This window comes from Saccopteryx leptura, chromosome 3, assembly GCF_036850995.1.
Source record: "Saccopteryx leptura isolate mSacLep1 chromosome 3, mSacLep1_pri_phased_curated, whole genome shotgun sequence".
Lineage (NCBI taxonomy): Eukaryota > Metazoa > Chordata > Mammalia > Chiroptera > Emballonuridae > Saccopteryx > Saccopteryx leptura.
The window spans coordinates 123,456,917-123,472,439 of NC_089505.1; the positions used below are offsets into that span (position 1 = coordinate 123,456,917).

The 15,523-nt window shown below is 42.4% G+C and overlaps 1 protein-coding gene and 1 pseudogene across 1 annotated transcript in view; both read right to left on the minus strand.

Annotated features, from left to right (window-relative positions):
* Window positions 1-15,523, minus strand: part of AGBL4 (AGBL carboxypeptidase 4) — a 1,215,313-nt gene that overhangs the window by 515,750 nt on the left and 684,040 nt on the right. The gene's annotated exons all lie outside the window — the stretch shown is intronic.
* Window positions 12,975-13,572, minus strand: LOC136397666 (high mobility group protein B1 pseudogene; annotated as a pseudogene).

Consider the following 15,523-nt stretch of genomic DNA (forward strand, 5'->3'; position numbering starts at 1 on the left):
TGGTAATATGAATAAATTTTGATAAAAGAAATATACTTGTTAAATCAACAAACCAATGGAGTATAAAATTTATTTTTTGTATTTTTCTGAAGTGAGAAGTGGGAAGACAGACAGACTCCTGCATGCGCCCTACTAGGATCCAGCCGGCAAGCCCACTAGGGGGCGATGCTCCCCATCTGGGGTGTTGCTCCGTTGCAACCGGAGACATTCTAGCACCTGAGGCAGAGGCCACAGAGCCATCCTCAGCGCCCAGGCCAACTTTGCTCTAATGGAGCCTTGGCTGCAGGAGGGGAAGAGAGAGACAGAGAGGAAGGAGAGGGGGAGGGGTGGAGAAGCAGATGGGCGCTTTTCCTGTGTGCCCTGGCTGGGAATTGAACCTGGGACTTCCACATCCCAGGGCCGATGCTCTACCACTGAGCTAATGGGCCAGGGCCTAGAAATTTATTTTAAATCGATTTGAGGTGCCCATATAAATTATAATTGCATCCAAAGAAACTTTTATCTTCTACTTTTAAAACAGAAACCCTACTTTTCAAAATGTACACAAAGAGAACTATAAAATTTTTTATAAAGTTGACACTAAACCACATGCAAAAAAAATTTTTTTTTAAGGTACAGAAAGGTAGCCCACGCTTGTTTTCTTTACTATCTGCCATCAATGTTTGATTTTAGTGATTTTGAGACTTTAATAAACTGCTTTGTTAATCAACATTGATTTTGCTTTTTTTGTTGTTGTTGTTAATGAGACCCCTAAACTTTGATAATGAGACCTCTAAATATAAACAAAATTTTGGTTGTATTTTGTTCCAAATCAATTACAAATCTTTAATCATAAATTCAACAAATAAAGCACCAAAGTATTTCAGCTTTTAAAGCTTATATCAGGCCTGACCTGTGGTGGCGTAGTGGATAAAGCATCGACCTGGAAATGCTGAGGTCACCGTTTCAAAACCCTGGGCTTGCCTGGTCAAGGCACATATGGGAGTTGATGCTTCCAGCTCCTCCCCCCTTCTCTCTCTCTGTCTCTCCCCACTCTCTCTCTCTCTCTCTGTCTCTCCCTCTCCTCTCTAAAAAAATGAATAATAATAAAAAAAAAGCTTATATCAGATTGTAATTATTGAAAACAAAACTTACCAACCAGAAGACAGGACATTTCTCTCTACAAAAGCAAGGGAGGCACCGCCCACACTGAGTGACGGAAGCACACCAGAGTGCAAGGCTGAATTCTGAATCCAGCAGCCAGGCCTCAGGACACAGCAATGCAGGAGGATTTTGGTGAAGCTCCTATTTTAATACTGTACCAGAGTGTAATAAAATTTAGGAGGCCTACCATTTTGCGGATCTGTATTTAATGAAAGTTTAAAAGACTCACAAAGAAATACCTTATTTAACAAAAGTTGTTTTATATTAAAAAATGGTAGCCAAGAAAATGTCTCTGAAGGGAGTAAACAAGAGAGTAACTATAAAAATATCTGGACTAAAATGTTTATATATTTTACTAAATATAATTAAATATTAAATAAAATGTTTATATATTTCAATATTAAACAGCTTATAACTGTGACCGTACTGTAGTTAGGAGAATTTATAGCAAGTTTACCGGGTACCTCAGCAGAGGTATAGAAATAGTGGCTTTTACGAAAGAACATTATAATTTACAAAAAAAAGAAACAGTTGCATGTGTAGACAATTTCAATTTTAATCATAAAGTGCAATTCTGAAGAAGACTGAAAGCAATGTAATCAAAAACTAAAAATAATAAAACCATATTAGAAAAAACTATTCTTCATAAAATTCCAATGATCTAGTATTAGATAAATATACTTTCAATCAAGAAACTGAGTAAAGCATGTGAACGTATGCCAAAAATAACTGCACTAGTTTTAGAAAATAAATATTTTTTTAAAAAATTGCTTTAATGAACTTGGATACATATATTGTAAGTCTGATATAACAGGAAAACTCTTGGTCAATACATGAATATATCAAAAAATACACAAAATTTTATTTTTAGTTTCCCTGTTCACTTCCAATTGGGATGATAAATTATGTGGTCCCATCTATATGCCTACCTGATTGCTCCTCTGGAATCTCTCAAAGTTACCTCAAATTCAACCTGATTAAAATGGATCGCCCGACCTTCCCCAAGTCTGGCTTCTGAAAAACGCTCCCAAGTCAGTAAATAGCCCCAACAACCCCACCCATCAACCTTGATGTCTTCCACTCTTTCACCTTTCCTTCTTTTTTTTTTCCATTCAATAAATATTGCCTGACAGCTTCTTCCTATGTTGACACTCTTCTAGATGTTGGGGAAGCAGAAGTAAAAAAAAAAAAAAAAGAAAAAAAAAAGTAATGTCATGAAAATTAAATTCTAGTGAGAAAGAGAGATAAACAAACAAATCGATATATAATGTAGTGTGGCCTGACCTGTGGTGGTGCAGTGGGTAAAGTGTCGACCTGGAAATGCTGAGGTCGCCGGTTCGAAACCCTGGGCTTGCCTGGTCAAGACACATATGGGAGTTGATGCTTCCAGCTCCTCCCCCCCTCCTCTCTCTCTGTCTCTCTCTCTCTCCCTCTCTCTCTCCTCTCTAAAAATGAATAAATAATAAAAAAATAATAAAAAATAAAATCAATCAATCAATCAAAAATGTTCTTTCTTTATAAAAAAAATATATATATAATGTAGTGTAAGGTAATGACGAGTGTAATGAATACAAATAAGGCAAGGTGAGGGGACGAGAGTAGTGGAGGGGAGAAACTGAATGACAGAGGAAACAGCCCGTATATATGTGTGTATGTATTGAAGAAAATAGCGGTCCAGGGGGAACAGCAAGCACCCGGGTCCAAGGACAGGAACAAGCTTCCTGTGTCTCCAGGAACTGCAGGAAGGTCGGTGGGACTGAACAGGCGTAAATTAGGTAGCGACCGATAGAAAATGAATTAGAAAGGGAGAGAAGCCACCGGATGAGGGGGCCTGCTAGCCTGGGTAAGAGTTCTGTATGAGAAGCCACTGTAGGGTAGGGATACTGAGAATGATGAAAAGATTTTATTCACATTTTAAAAGGAACCCCTGAGTAGGGAAACAGTCTGTGGTGGGGAGAAGAGTGATAGCAAGGAGACCGCTTTGGCCCCGACTGCTGAAGGTTCCTGCAAAACCCCAACTTTACCCTTTTTCTAATGACGCCAAGTATGGTTTCATACGTGCAATTTTAACATTAATAGTACACAATATTTTTTATTTATTTAAAAATAGGGTTAACATGTATTTTTATTTTCCCTCTCTCTCTCTCTCTCTCTCCTTTTTTTTTCTCTCTTTTTTAAGGGGCCCAATATTTTCTTCTGCCCCCCCCCCCCAGGGCCTCAACCGACCTTAATCCGCCTCTGCCACTTGGGTAGCTATTTCAGTGGTCCAGGCGAGAAATAATGAGGTTGGATTAGGACAAAAGCTATGGAGGCGGTAAGAAGCTGTGGAATTTGGAATCGATTTTTCAGGTAAAGACTATAGGGTTTGCTGATGGGTTGGCTACGTGAAAGAGACAAGTCAATCGTGTTATTTTTTGACCTGATGCCATTTACCGAAATTTTTACATGCTCCATCTCACTATGGTCTTTCAATTCTATTTAAAGTCTGTCTCGAAAAGTTATCTCCAGTCTGTCTACTTGTCTCTACCTCCACATTTTTGCTTGTTTTCTGAAACATCCCCCACCCCACACAGCTTCCTTCTCTCTCGTTCTTCCCTCCGCCCATCCTCTTGCCACATGGCCTTTTCAGACCTTAATTGGATCATGTCACTTTCTAAATTTAAACTCTCCCACAATTCCCAATTATGCTAAAATCAAATCCAAACTCTTTACAGGACTTTTTTATTTCCTCAGATGAACCAAGTTCATAGTCTATCTCTGGAATTATGAATATTTTTTTCTTCTTTTTATTCTGTTTTCCACACTAAGTCCCTCTCTTGCCTTGTTGACTTCTAACCTTCATTTTTATGTTAGCTCATGTTATTTTTCCTGTCACCACTTAAATTAGACTCTGTTATTCTCCCTTGGAACAACAAGGTCCTTTCCCTCGAAGCACTACCTCAATTTACAGTTATATATGTATCTGTGCTTGTTTACTTATAGTTTACATTTCTAGGTAGGTAGGGACAATGTCTTCTTTTTGTTCACCAATGAATAACCTAGCATCTGATACAGTCCCCACACCTGGCAGACTCATAGTAGGTGTTTGTGGCATGAATGGAGTGGATATATGCAGGTGACGAGATAGTGACAGAGAGGTAAGAAGGCTGATTGTCAGCGGCCTGCTCGGGACAAGACGTTCTAAAGCCACTGCTGGCTAGTAGGTCCCCAGCAGAGCTGGAGCAAGAGAGGGACCCGTCCTGGAGTTTCTAGGCTGTTCTCTGCGTTAGATTTTGTAGGAGCTTCACATAATGCTTCTCTCAGGGAAAAGGTAAAGGCGTTAACCACCCAGACAAAGGCTCTCCTCCTCCCCTCCCCCCCAGCCTGTAGCGCCCTGGTTTGTTTCTGGGGTCTCCCAGCTTCTCCTTCCACCACCGTCACAGCAGATCTTTCCAGGTCAAAGAGCCTGAAAAGGCAGACACTCAGCCCCAGCATGTGAGGAGCCACTGTGAGGTCTCCCGGACTGTAAATGTAGAGCTTGCCTAGTTCACAAGGCAGGGGGCTCTCATCCTAATGGCCTGCCAGGACAGAGTGGTTATGGACTGTCCCCTGCACTCCCTGAACAGGGTACTAAAAGCTAGGCCTGGCCAAGGTTGAGGGAAAAGGACCATCTGGAGCATCGTGTGGCTGTCATCTCTTCCCCACCCTCCTTGTCACTACCAACTCCTAGCACAGGGAGCACCTGCTCATTCATTAAGTGAAATAAACTGAGACCCCCATGGGAGAGACTAAGGAATAGATCATGAAAGTAGATCCAAGTGGCCTGGAGTCCAAGGAAATGGCCTAAATCCCAGGTTGCCAGACACAGGTTGCTCAGCCAAAATGCAGAGTGAAAAATGATCTGGTCCTAAACTAGGTTTCCAAGCTCAGAATGACAGGGGATGAGAGATGATGATGCTGGAGCCACTGAGTCAGCAGCTAAGGAAGCAGACCACCACGGAGAAAAACAGGAGGGTCGGGGGGCTGGAAAGCAAGTAATTCTCAGCTCTTCAGGGCAGGAAGACGCAAGCGGGTGAGGATGTGATCAGAGCCAGTGAGGAGGAAGGCAGGATTATTTGACAGAGATGATGCCCATACCAGGTCGGGTCTCATGGAAATGAGTCTTTTGTACCATGGCAAAGGGACTCAGAGGTCAGGTCTACCCTGCCTGGAAGGAAAGACTGGTATGGATCCCTGGAGAGCAGAATGGGCATCTTGAGGGCTATCCCCTAGGATGTCAGTCCCTAGACAGTGGATGTGGAAGCCAGGCCAGGCCAGTGCTCCACATAAGTGATAACGTCGTGAAGACCTGTGGCTGCGTAAAGAGAGGCAGGCCGTGAGGTGTGGGCCTAGAGCTGCGGAGGCAAAGCCTGACTGAACGAGGCACGCACAGTCCCGGGAAGATCTAACACGGGGTCGGGGGCTGTCTCCCTCCGTGGCGCCAGCAGGACTGCCGCGGTAGGTAGTATGGCAGCCGCAAGACCCCAGAGGGCGGAGCTTAGCAAGAAGCATCAGGTTATCAGGGTCAGAACAAGTGGGAGGTTGGGACTGGAGACTGACATCGGAGCCAGAGATAAAGGCAAATCCACTGTCCATCATCCCGGATAAAAGAGAGAGTCAGGTCAGGACTTAGTTGTGATTCTGGGGGAAAAATGCTGAGATCTGGAGGAAATTTTATCTTCATGCTAGCGCCTCTTACCCATCGTCGGCAGGACTGGACCGAGCTCCCCACATGGCCGAGACGAAGTCTACAGGTAAGCTGGGTTGTCAGATCACAGGAGCCTGCTGACAAGTGTCTCCTATGTCTAGCCCACTATCTCTAGAGTTACTTATCTTTGGGCTCACGTCCTCTGGGAAGTCCTCCTTCCACCTACCCTGGTGTGCCCTCTCGTGCCCCTCTATGACCCCTGTGCTGCCCTATGTTGACATGCATCATACTTTATTATAGCTTAACATCACTTTCCATTTAAGTGAGGCCATGCCTCTATTTGCGCATTATAAAGCCGTAGTGGCTAACTCAAATCTGGTACACAGCCATAGCTACATAAATAGTGTTAATGAATGAATGAGTGAGTAAATGAGAGAGGAAGGGAATAGCAAAAGATGAGGTTGAAAAGGAAGGTAGGAGCCAGATCACACAGTAACTTGTCGGTCACGTGTGGAGTAAAGACTGACCCTAAAAGAAGTGAAGGGCCACTCACTAGTGGCCTTAAAATCCAGTGATTTTAAGTATATTTTCAAGCGACCCCCTTGTACTCAAAGGCCATTGGCTACTACGGGGTCATCGGCTATGCTCATTAGGTTATCCCCTCACAAAGCAACAGGTTAAAACGCTCATTTACAGGAGCTGGCTCTGACATTTTGGTCTTCATCACAGGAAAGACAGTGTCCAAGTCAACTCCCCAGTGCTTGTCATTGGCCTGGGAGCAGCACAGATCCCTTCTACACCACTTATCCTCACAGTTAAAAATGACGTGAACGAGCGTTCACACATCAGGGGAATTGTTCATCTTAGAAACTGAACTCACTATTTCACTACATCCCACTTTTCAGGGTTATTACATTGATCAAAAGAATACAATGGATTCAATAAAGAGCTTTTAGTAATTGAAAAGAATGGCTGAACTTTTCAAGTCTCCTACCAGCTTCCTGAAATTTGGGGACCAGAAGTATAGGAAGTGAAACCCTTTTTATTTTCTTCCAATAAGAAAATCTTTGAGAGATTTTCTTTGTAATCTGTCTGGGAGCTCTATAAACTCTTTACAACGGACACACTCCACACTTATAGAGAGAAGGGGGGGGGGGCTTCAGGGATCATCTAGTCCACTGTCTCTCAAATATTTTATTAGTTCTTTTCAAAAGTGCTTTCTTCAAAAGAAGGCAAGCAGAGAAGCACACTATAAGCAAACTACACAAACAGAAAACAGGGTAAAGAAGGGTGGGCTTTGATCTGGTTCAAACTTTTCCTTTTATAACCAGAGTCTAGAGAAGGAAATGACCGGGCCAGAACCACACAGATGGCCAGCGGGGGAGCTGAGAATGGCTTTTCCGGGTTTATTTGTGTTGTTCGTTCATCTAACAATTATTTATCCAGTACGGTTCTTGATGCTGGGGATAAATGAGTATGCATAACAATGTTTCTGTTTCTCTGAGAAAGAACAAATAGGCAAATGCATATATATGTCAGGCAGGGATAAATGTTACAAAGTAAAAAAGACAGCCTACGGGAATAGAGTGAAGGAGGTACAATAGGTTTGTCCTGCAAGGTTGACAGTAAGGCCCTTCTGTTGAGGTCACATCTAAATGCAGTGAAGTGGTGAGCCCATTGGATTCCCAAGGCAGAGAGTTGCAGGCAAAGGGGAAACAAGTGCCGGTCATGGCCCCTGCAGCTCCTGCTTCTCCAGGACAGACACCTGCTAGGTGCCGGGAGTTTCATTAGTCCTTTTACTTGCATTAATGACCATTCAGATTTGGAGGCAAACAGCTCTGGCTTGGGATCCCAGGTTTGCCAGGAAATTGCCTTATCCTCTTTTACCTTCAATGTTTGATTTTTTAAAAAATGAGAATAATATTATTTTCCTTGCAGATTTGTTCAAAGCCCCAACTAAGAAAATCCACGTAGAACTGCCGACATACAGCTGTGCTCCACGTCGTTAGCATGGCCCCTTCACTTGGCCCTGAGGCAGGCTCTTGTTGCAGTGGGCATTAGTACACTGTGACCGCTCCGCTTCTCTTTCCTCTTCCTATGTGCAAACTACCTTCTCTGCTTAAATGACTCCTTCCCCAGGGGGTGTTAGCTTACTGGAGTCACAAGGAAAGGCCTTGCTGTCCCATGCCAGAGCACAGAACCCTACTCTGGGCTAATCAGACAGGACCTTCGTGGGATCTGTATCTTGAGTAGAGAGGAAACAATGAAAGACTGTTCCTTCACGCCCCGACCAGACTGTCCCACTCAGAGGCCACTTCTGTGGCTCCCCCTCCCTGGTGCCGAAGCTCTTCGCTTCTCGCTCACTCTCAAATCCAGTCTTTCCCCATCTCCTATGAGTTCTGTCAGTGCCCAATATCCTTCAAATGCATTTCCTTTTGCCTAAGTTAAACAGAATAGATTTCTATTCTTAGTAACTGAAGAAACTGTATCTTATACACTTATACACAACCAATTTACCTGGAGACAATGAAATCAACATCAACATAAGCCTCATTTGCCTTCTGGATAATTAGAATTATGTCACTGAAAAATAATATTGATAAAGAAATTTTTAAATGCTTATATGGTCTTTGCCAACTCATTTAACTCTCTGAAAAGCAATTTCAACTAAAAACAAAACAAAACAGTATTAAATTAGCTAATCCTCAAAGGAGCTTTACAAAGTTGACATTCTAGGATTCCAAAATTTATGAGGTGATGAATCTAAGAATGTTATTATAATGTCAGTTTTTTATCATTAAAGTTTTAACCAAAGGCCATATAAGAAAAGTTTTTTAGATATAATAGTCTCAAATCCTACTATGTAAGCATCTGCCTATTTCATTTCTATGTAGGGGTAGCTCAAACATTTACTGCTTCTTGGGTTAAGTAAGATATAGGAGCAGAGTGGTAAAGATGTAGTGGGTTTGCTGAAAGACATCATTTAAGATCACACAGCTCTTCAGGGTTTCAACTCCAGAGGTTGACACTGAGACGGATCATTTCCAACTAAGCACTGTGGACCATTACTGGAGAGATAGATGGGGTGATCCGGGAGGGATTAGTAAAGAGGGTGCCTGCAAAGTAAATCTTAACAGTGAGTTAAGATGGAATTTCTTGAAGGAAAGATTTCTCAGGCAGAGAGAGTGTATTTGGCAAAGCCTGGCGATGAAATCAAGGGAACTGGACCCCATAACTGAAGCACAGGTTTACGTGGGATCACTGGTCGGAAGTCTGAACCTGGTTACAGGAAACGAGGTGAGCTGTGAATGTCCGACAAGGGACTATCTTCAGTCAAATGTACCATACATATGTTCTACTTTCTCTGGGTATCTTGTCCTGCATGCATCTCCTGCCTTGACTACCAAGGGAGGGAGAGGATCCAGGTAGTGCCTGAGTCCACATGGTGGACTTCAGAGAAGTGTTAGCTAAAATAGAAGAAATGAGCTAATTTCTTTTCCGAGCAAGACCAGTGATGGGATTCAGCCGGTTCGCACCAGTTCAGTAGAACTGATACCTAATTTTTTGTTGAGTTTGGCGAACCGGTTGTTAAAATGGCACTTATAATCAGGGTTCTCTCTAAGGTGGGCACCTGGGCAGCTGCCCAGTGTGGAAATCACAAATTTACATTCCTTACACCTTTTTAACATTCATCTGCACAACAGCATATTCTAAGCGCCTGTAGTAATGTTCATTCTGTCCACTGGTTGAAAAAAATTGCAAGTGAAGACATCGATCAAGAAGCAATAAGGAAATATCTTAAATAACAGCTTTTTGTCAGGTATTATTTAATATTTTTCCATTAATATTTTAAAACCTTTTTGTATAATCTAGTTTTATGTATCTCTTTTATTGTCCTTATTTAAGTATCAAATGCATGAAATAATAGACTACCTTTTGGTATATCTTTTTTTATACTTAAAATGGTCATTAGGGCAGAGACTCGGTTGTTAAATTATTTGAACCCCACCACTGGGCAGGACTATTAGACTGCAGCCAGCTTCATAGCAAACACTCTCACAGCGAACTGGTCCTTCATGGAGGCTCCGGGGGAGTCCCGAGCGAGGTCTGCTTGGGGAGGTGAGGGAGCGTGACAGGGTGACAACGGGAGGGCTGGGACAGGGAGTGCATGGGGAGGCCAGGCATTTCTTCTTCTTTTTTTTTTTTTTTGTATTTTTCCGAAGCTGGAAACGGGGAGAGACAGTCAGACAGACTCCCGCATGCGCCCGACCGGGATCCATCTGGCACGCCCACCAGGGGCGACGCTCTGCCCACCAGGGGGCGATGCTCTGCCCCTCTGGGGCGTCGCTCTGCCGCGACCAGAGCCACTCTAGCGCCTGGGGCAGAGGCCAAGGAGCCATCCCCAGTGCCCGGGCCATCTTTGCTCCAATGGAGCCTCGCTGTGGGAGGGGAAGAGAGAGACAGAGAGGAAGGAGAGGGGGAGGGGTGGAGAAGCAGATGGGCGCTTCTCCTGTGTGCCCTGGCCAGAATCGAACCCGGGACTCCTGCACGCCAGGCCGACGCTCTACCACTGAGCCAACCGGCCAGGGCCCAGGCATTTCTTCTTCATCCAGTTTTCTGTCTCGAAGCATAGGACTGAGAAAGTGTTCTGCAATTCAACAATTTATTGCAATAAGGGGAAAAAAAGAAGCAGCAAAAAAATAAATGCCTTAAGGTGAAGGCAGAGGTGATGGGATCAAGAGGCCAAAGGAGAGAGAGAGACACTACTGGAGGATGGACTAGGGACAGGGCTCGCGTCGGTCCAGCGGCAGGAACTGGAAAACGAGTTTGGCCATGGCTCCTGTCCTTTTGGGCTGAGACGGTATCAAATGTGATATTTCTCAAAAATGAGTCCCCGTCCATCCGCCCTATCGCTTCCAGCTGGCCAAAGATGGATCCCCGGCACTGTGGGGAAGAGTGGAAGGAATGCACCTTTGCTTTTTCTGGCTTAGTTTGCATCAGAAATTGCATCTCTGGTTACTTGAAGATCAGTCTGGATGGAGCTGTGCCTGTGTCCGTGTCACCATGTCACCACGAGCAGCAAAGACTAAGCTGATAGAGGAGCTCTCGAATGCCCGGAGCCCGCAGGTGCAGCCTGCAGCAAAGGGGACCGCAGCCCCGTCGATGAGGGCCGTGTGCCCCACCTGGCTACTTCCAATTTCAAATTTCGTTTATTCTCAATCTTCTTAGAAAAAGACTTAGCAGCTCTATCTGGATAATGCAAAATTCAAGCACACCTTCAGCACCTTCTCTGTACAAGCGTTTCTCTAAGTACAAGAAATTTACAGATGAATAAGCTATAACCCTGTTCTGCTACCCCAAGAAATTCAGTCTTGCAAGAAATACAGACATCCTGAGCACAGGAAGTGTTCTGAGTGCTGTGTGAGAGGTGTGTGCACATGTACTGGGACCACAGAGAAATCATGCGTGACGGGGCAAGATAGGCCATCCAGAGCCACCTGAGCTGGGCCTGGGAGAAGGATGGTTAAGAGCTCAGCAAGGAATGAAGGGGTGATGGGGGAAATGCCTCAGCAGAGAAAAGCACGGGCGGACGGAGCTGGGCTTTTTACAATGTTTAAGGGAACAGGGTTTTTTTTGCTTGTGTTTGTTCCCCATTTAATAATTTTCTTTTTAAATGTACTTTTTACTTGTACTTGACATACCCTATTATATTGGGTTCAGGTGTACAACATAGTGAGCAGATACTTAAATCTCTTATGAAGTGATCACCGCAATACATGTAGTACCCATCTGACACCAAACATAATTATTATAATACGATTGGCTAGATTTTATATGTCATAGTTTACATCCCCATGACTGTTTCTATAACTGGCAATTTGCATTTCTGAAACCCTTTCCCCCAACCCTCCTCCCATCTGGCTACCATCAATTTGTTCTCTGTTTCTATGAGTTTATTTCTGTTTGTTTGTTTTGTTTGGTCATGTATTTTGTTTTTCAGATTCCACATATAAGTGAAATTATATGATATTTTTTTCTCTGTCTCTCACTGAGCATAACACCCTGTAGCTCCATCTATTTTGCCACAAATAGTAAAATTTCATTATTTTTTGTGCCTGAGTAATATTCCGTTGTATATATGTACCACTTCTTTATCCATTTACTTATCTTAGGTTGCTTTCTGTATCTTGGATATTGTAAATAATGTTGTAATGAACATAGGGGTGCATATGTCTTTTCTAATTAGTGTTTTCGGTTTCTTTGGATAAATGCCCAGAAGCACAATCACAGGGCTATATAGTAATTTTATTTTTAATATTTTGAGGTAACACCATGCTTCTTTCCATAGTGGCTACAACAACTTACATTCCCACCAACAGTACAAAAAGGTCCCCTTTTCTCCACATCTTCACCAATACGTGTTATTTATTTATTGATAATAACTATTCTGGCAGGTGTGAGGTGCCATCTCATTGTGGTTTTGATTTGCATTTCCCAGATGATTAGTGATACTGAAATTCTTTTCATGTATCTGTCAGCCATTGCTGTGCCCTTGTTGGAGAACTGGATATTCATATCCTTTTTAAAAATATTTTTCCATTGATTGAGAGAGAGAGGAAGGAGAGGGAAGGGAAAAAGAGAGAGAGAGAAGCATCAACTCATTGTTCCACTTGTGTTGTTTGATTTTAGTTGTATATCATGTCCAATTTTTTTGTTTGTGTTTAATAAAACAATTTATTTACTTAGAAGCATTCAGAATGTAAAAAAAAACAGTTGCAACTTTTTATTTTCAATTACAGAGTGGTATTCGGCTAACAGAACAATTATTTCATATAAGCTGCAGCAGAGACAACTGAAAATGAAGAAACTACCATCCCCATATGTAGCTAATCTGTGCTGTGCTCCAGCAAGAACCTGCTTTAAAAAGCCATGCCATTTACAAGCCCCCCACCCCCATACCGGCAAGGTTGGTGCCTATTGAAAATACCACCAGGACAGGGCTATCCAAACACACATTCGGTAGTGTGTTAACTACACAAAAAAAGATACTGTACAGTTTACAAATAAATCTTACATTTCAATTTATTTCTTTAAAAGGGGTGAGTTGTGTCCAGGGGCGGTTATATTTTATAGACATGAAAAAAAAAACTGTGCTAGAACCAACTTATTCATCTTCCTCCTCCTCTTCATCTTCCTCGTCTTCTACCCCTTCCTTCTTTTTCTTGCTTTTCTCAGTCTTGACACCTCCCTCATCCCCCACAGCCCCCTTTTTTTTTGCCACATCAGGTTTTCCTTTGGCTTGGTATGCAGCCATATCCTTTTCATATTTCTCCTTCAGCTTAGCAGCCTTCTTCTCATAAGGCTGCTTGTCACCTGCAGCCACTTCTTTGTAGCATCACCAATGGACAGGCTGGGATGCTCTCCTTTGATTTTTGGGCAATACTCAGAACAAAACAAGAAAAAGGCCGAAGGAGGCCTTTTGGGTGTACTGGAATCCTTGAACTCCTTTTTTCTTTCTCCTTTAGAGGGGACATAAGTTTCCACTTTTCTTTCATAAGGGGCCTAGTCTGCCTTTGCCATGTCTTCAGACTTTCCTTTCTCTTTAGGAGACATGGTCTTCTACATCTCTGAGCACTTCTTAGAAAACTCTGAGAAGTTGACTGAAGCATCTGGGTGCTTCCTGTGCTCCTCCCAGCAGTTTGCACAAAGAAAGCATATGATGACATTTTTCCTCTCAGCTTCTTAGGATCTCCTTTGCCCATCTTTAATCACTTTTCCTCAGCGAGCAAAGAGTCGCCTAGTGCCATCCGGCGTGCACTTGCCCCAGCTGTATCTCTATGGAGCTCAATATAGTATAATTATCATGTCCATTTTTTAAATCAAATTTTGTGTTTGTGTGTGTGTGTTCTGATGTTGAGCTGTATAAGTTCTTTATATGTTTTGGATATCAGTCTCTTATCAGATATATCAGTTGCAAATAACTTCTCCCATGCAGTAGGTTGCCTTCTTGTTTTGTTGATGGTTCCCTTTGTGATGCAAAATATTTTTAGTTTGATGTCATTAATATTAGATTTTTTTACACACATGCTAAAAAAACTTCTACTGCTTTTTAATTGCACGTGAAAAAAAAAAGGTTAAGCTCACCACCATGATGTGACCTCCACTTGCTTTGTCTGGCTCTGCTTTCTTTCTTCCCTTCTCTGTTCTATCCCTACGGACCCTTTTTCCATCCTTCAAATGTATCAAATGGATTCCTACCCCAAGGCCTTTCATCTGCTGTTCCCTTTCTCTTGAATGTTCTTCCCTCAACTCCTTATCTTTCAGATCTCATCCCAGATGCTACCCTTGAAAAAAGTCCTCTGGACACTTCATTCAGATTAGACCCTTAACTATGGTCTCTCTCTCTCTCTCTCTCTTTCTCTCTCTCTCTCTCTCATTCCCCTTTTTATTTCCTTCATAGCACTTGCTACAATCTGAAATTTTGTTTCTCTTCACTAGAGTATAAGCTCCTTGATGGTAGACGCTCTGTGCCTATATCCATCTCTTCATTGTCTAGAAGTTATTGGCACAATAATTGAATAGATGGATTCAATGGTGATAAAAAACCTTGCATTTGGGTATGCAGGTCCCACAATAAAGGCAGGTGATAGATATTAAAAAAAGATAAAACTAATAGCAGTGGTCATTATAGTAATAATATCCACCAATTAATGGGCATTTTCTATGTGGAGCCCACCACCTTGTTAAACCTTCATGATCATCTTGGCATATAAGAACTATTAACCAACTTTTTAAGATAAAGTGTTTGAGATAGAGTTCACTTTTATCCCAATGTTGTATTGCTCCTGAATAAAAGAACTAGAATTTGAACCCATTCTCTCCGACTCCCAAATCTAAAATTTACCAATTCAATAAAAAAAAGGGTGATTGAACTGCCCATTTCCCTCCAAGCACCTCAGAACCTGCCACCTCAGACGCCTCTACACATTGTGATTACGTGTGAGTGCGTCACTGTGAGAGAGGGATGCCTTCAGGGCTGAGTGAGAGGACAAGACGATCCTCATAGTAAATCACAAATCTTACCCTCACACAGCCAAGGACTTTCTCTGTGTTTAAACTCTAGGCACACTCACCTTGGATAAAACACTCAATATATCCACTTCTATATTAAAAATCTAGAAATATTGGGGGGACATCTATTTGCTTTAGATCAGGGGTAGTCAACCTTTTTATACCTACTGCCCACTTTTGTATCTCTGTTAGTAGTAAAATTTTCTAACCGCCCACCGGTTCCACAGTAATGGTGATTTATAAAGTAAGGAAGTAACTTTACTTTATAAAATTTATCAAGCAGAGTTACAGCAAGTTAAAGCACATAATAATGATTACTTACCAAGTACTTTATGTCAGATTTTCGCTGTTTGGCAGAATAAATCTTTATAAAACAACAACTTACTATAGTTAAATCTACCTTTTTATTTATACTTTGGTTGCTCTGCTACCGCCCACCATGGAAGCTGGAACACCCACTAGTGGGCAGTAGGGACCAGGTTGACTACCACTGCTTTAGATCAAACACTTGAATACAAAAGGGTCAACCCAGTTAAATTTCCTGGATCTCTGACCTCATAATTGCCAAAAATTATATTTTGTGTGTGCATGTGACTCTGTGTGTGTATGTGTTTGTAGTTTAGGTCCAAAATAAATGTGAAG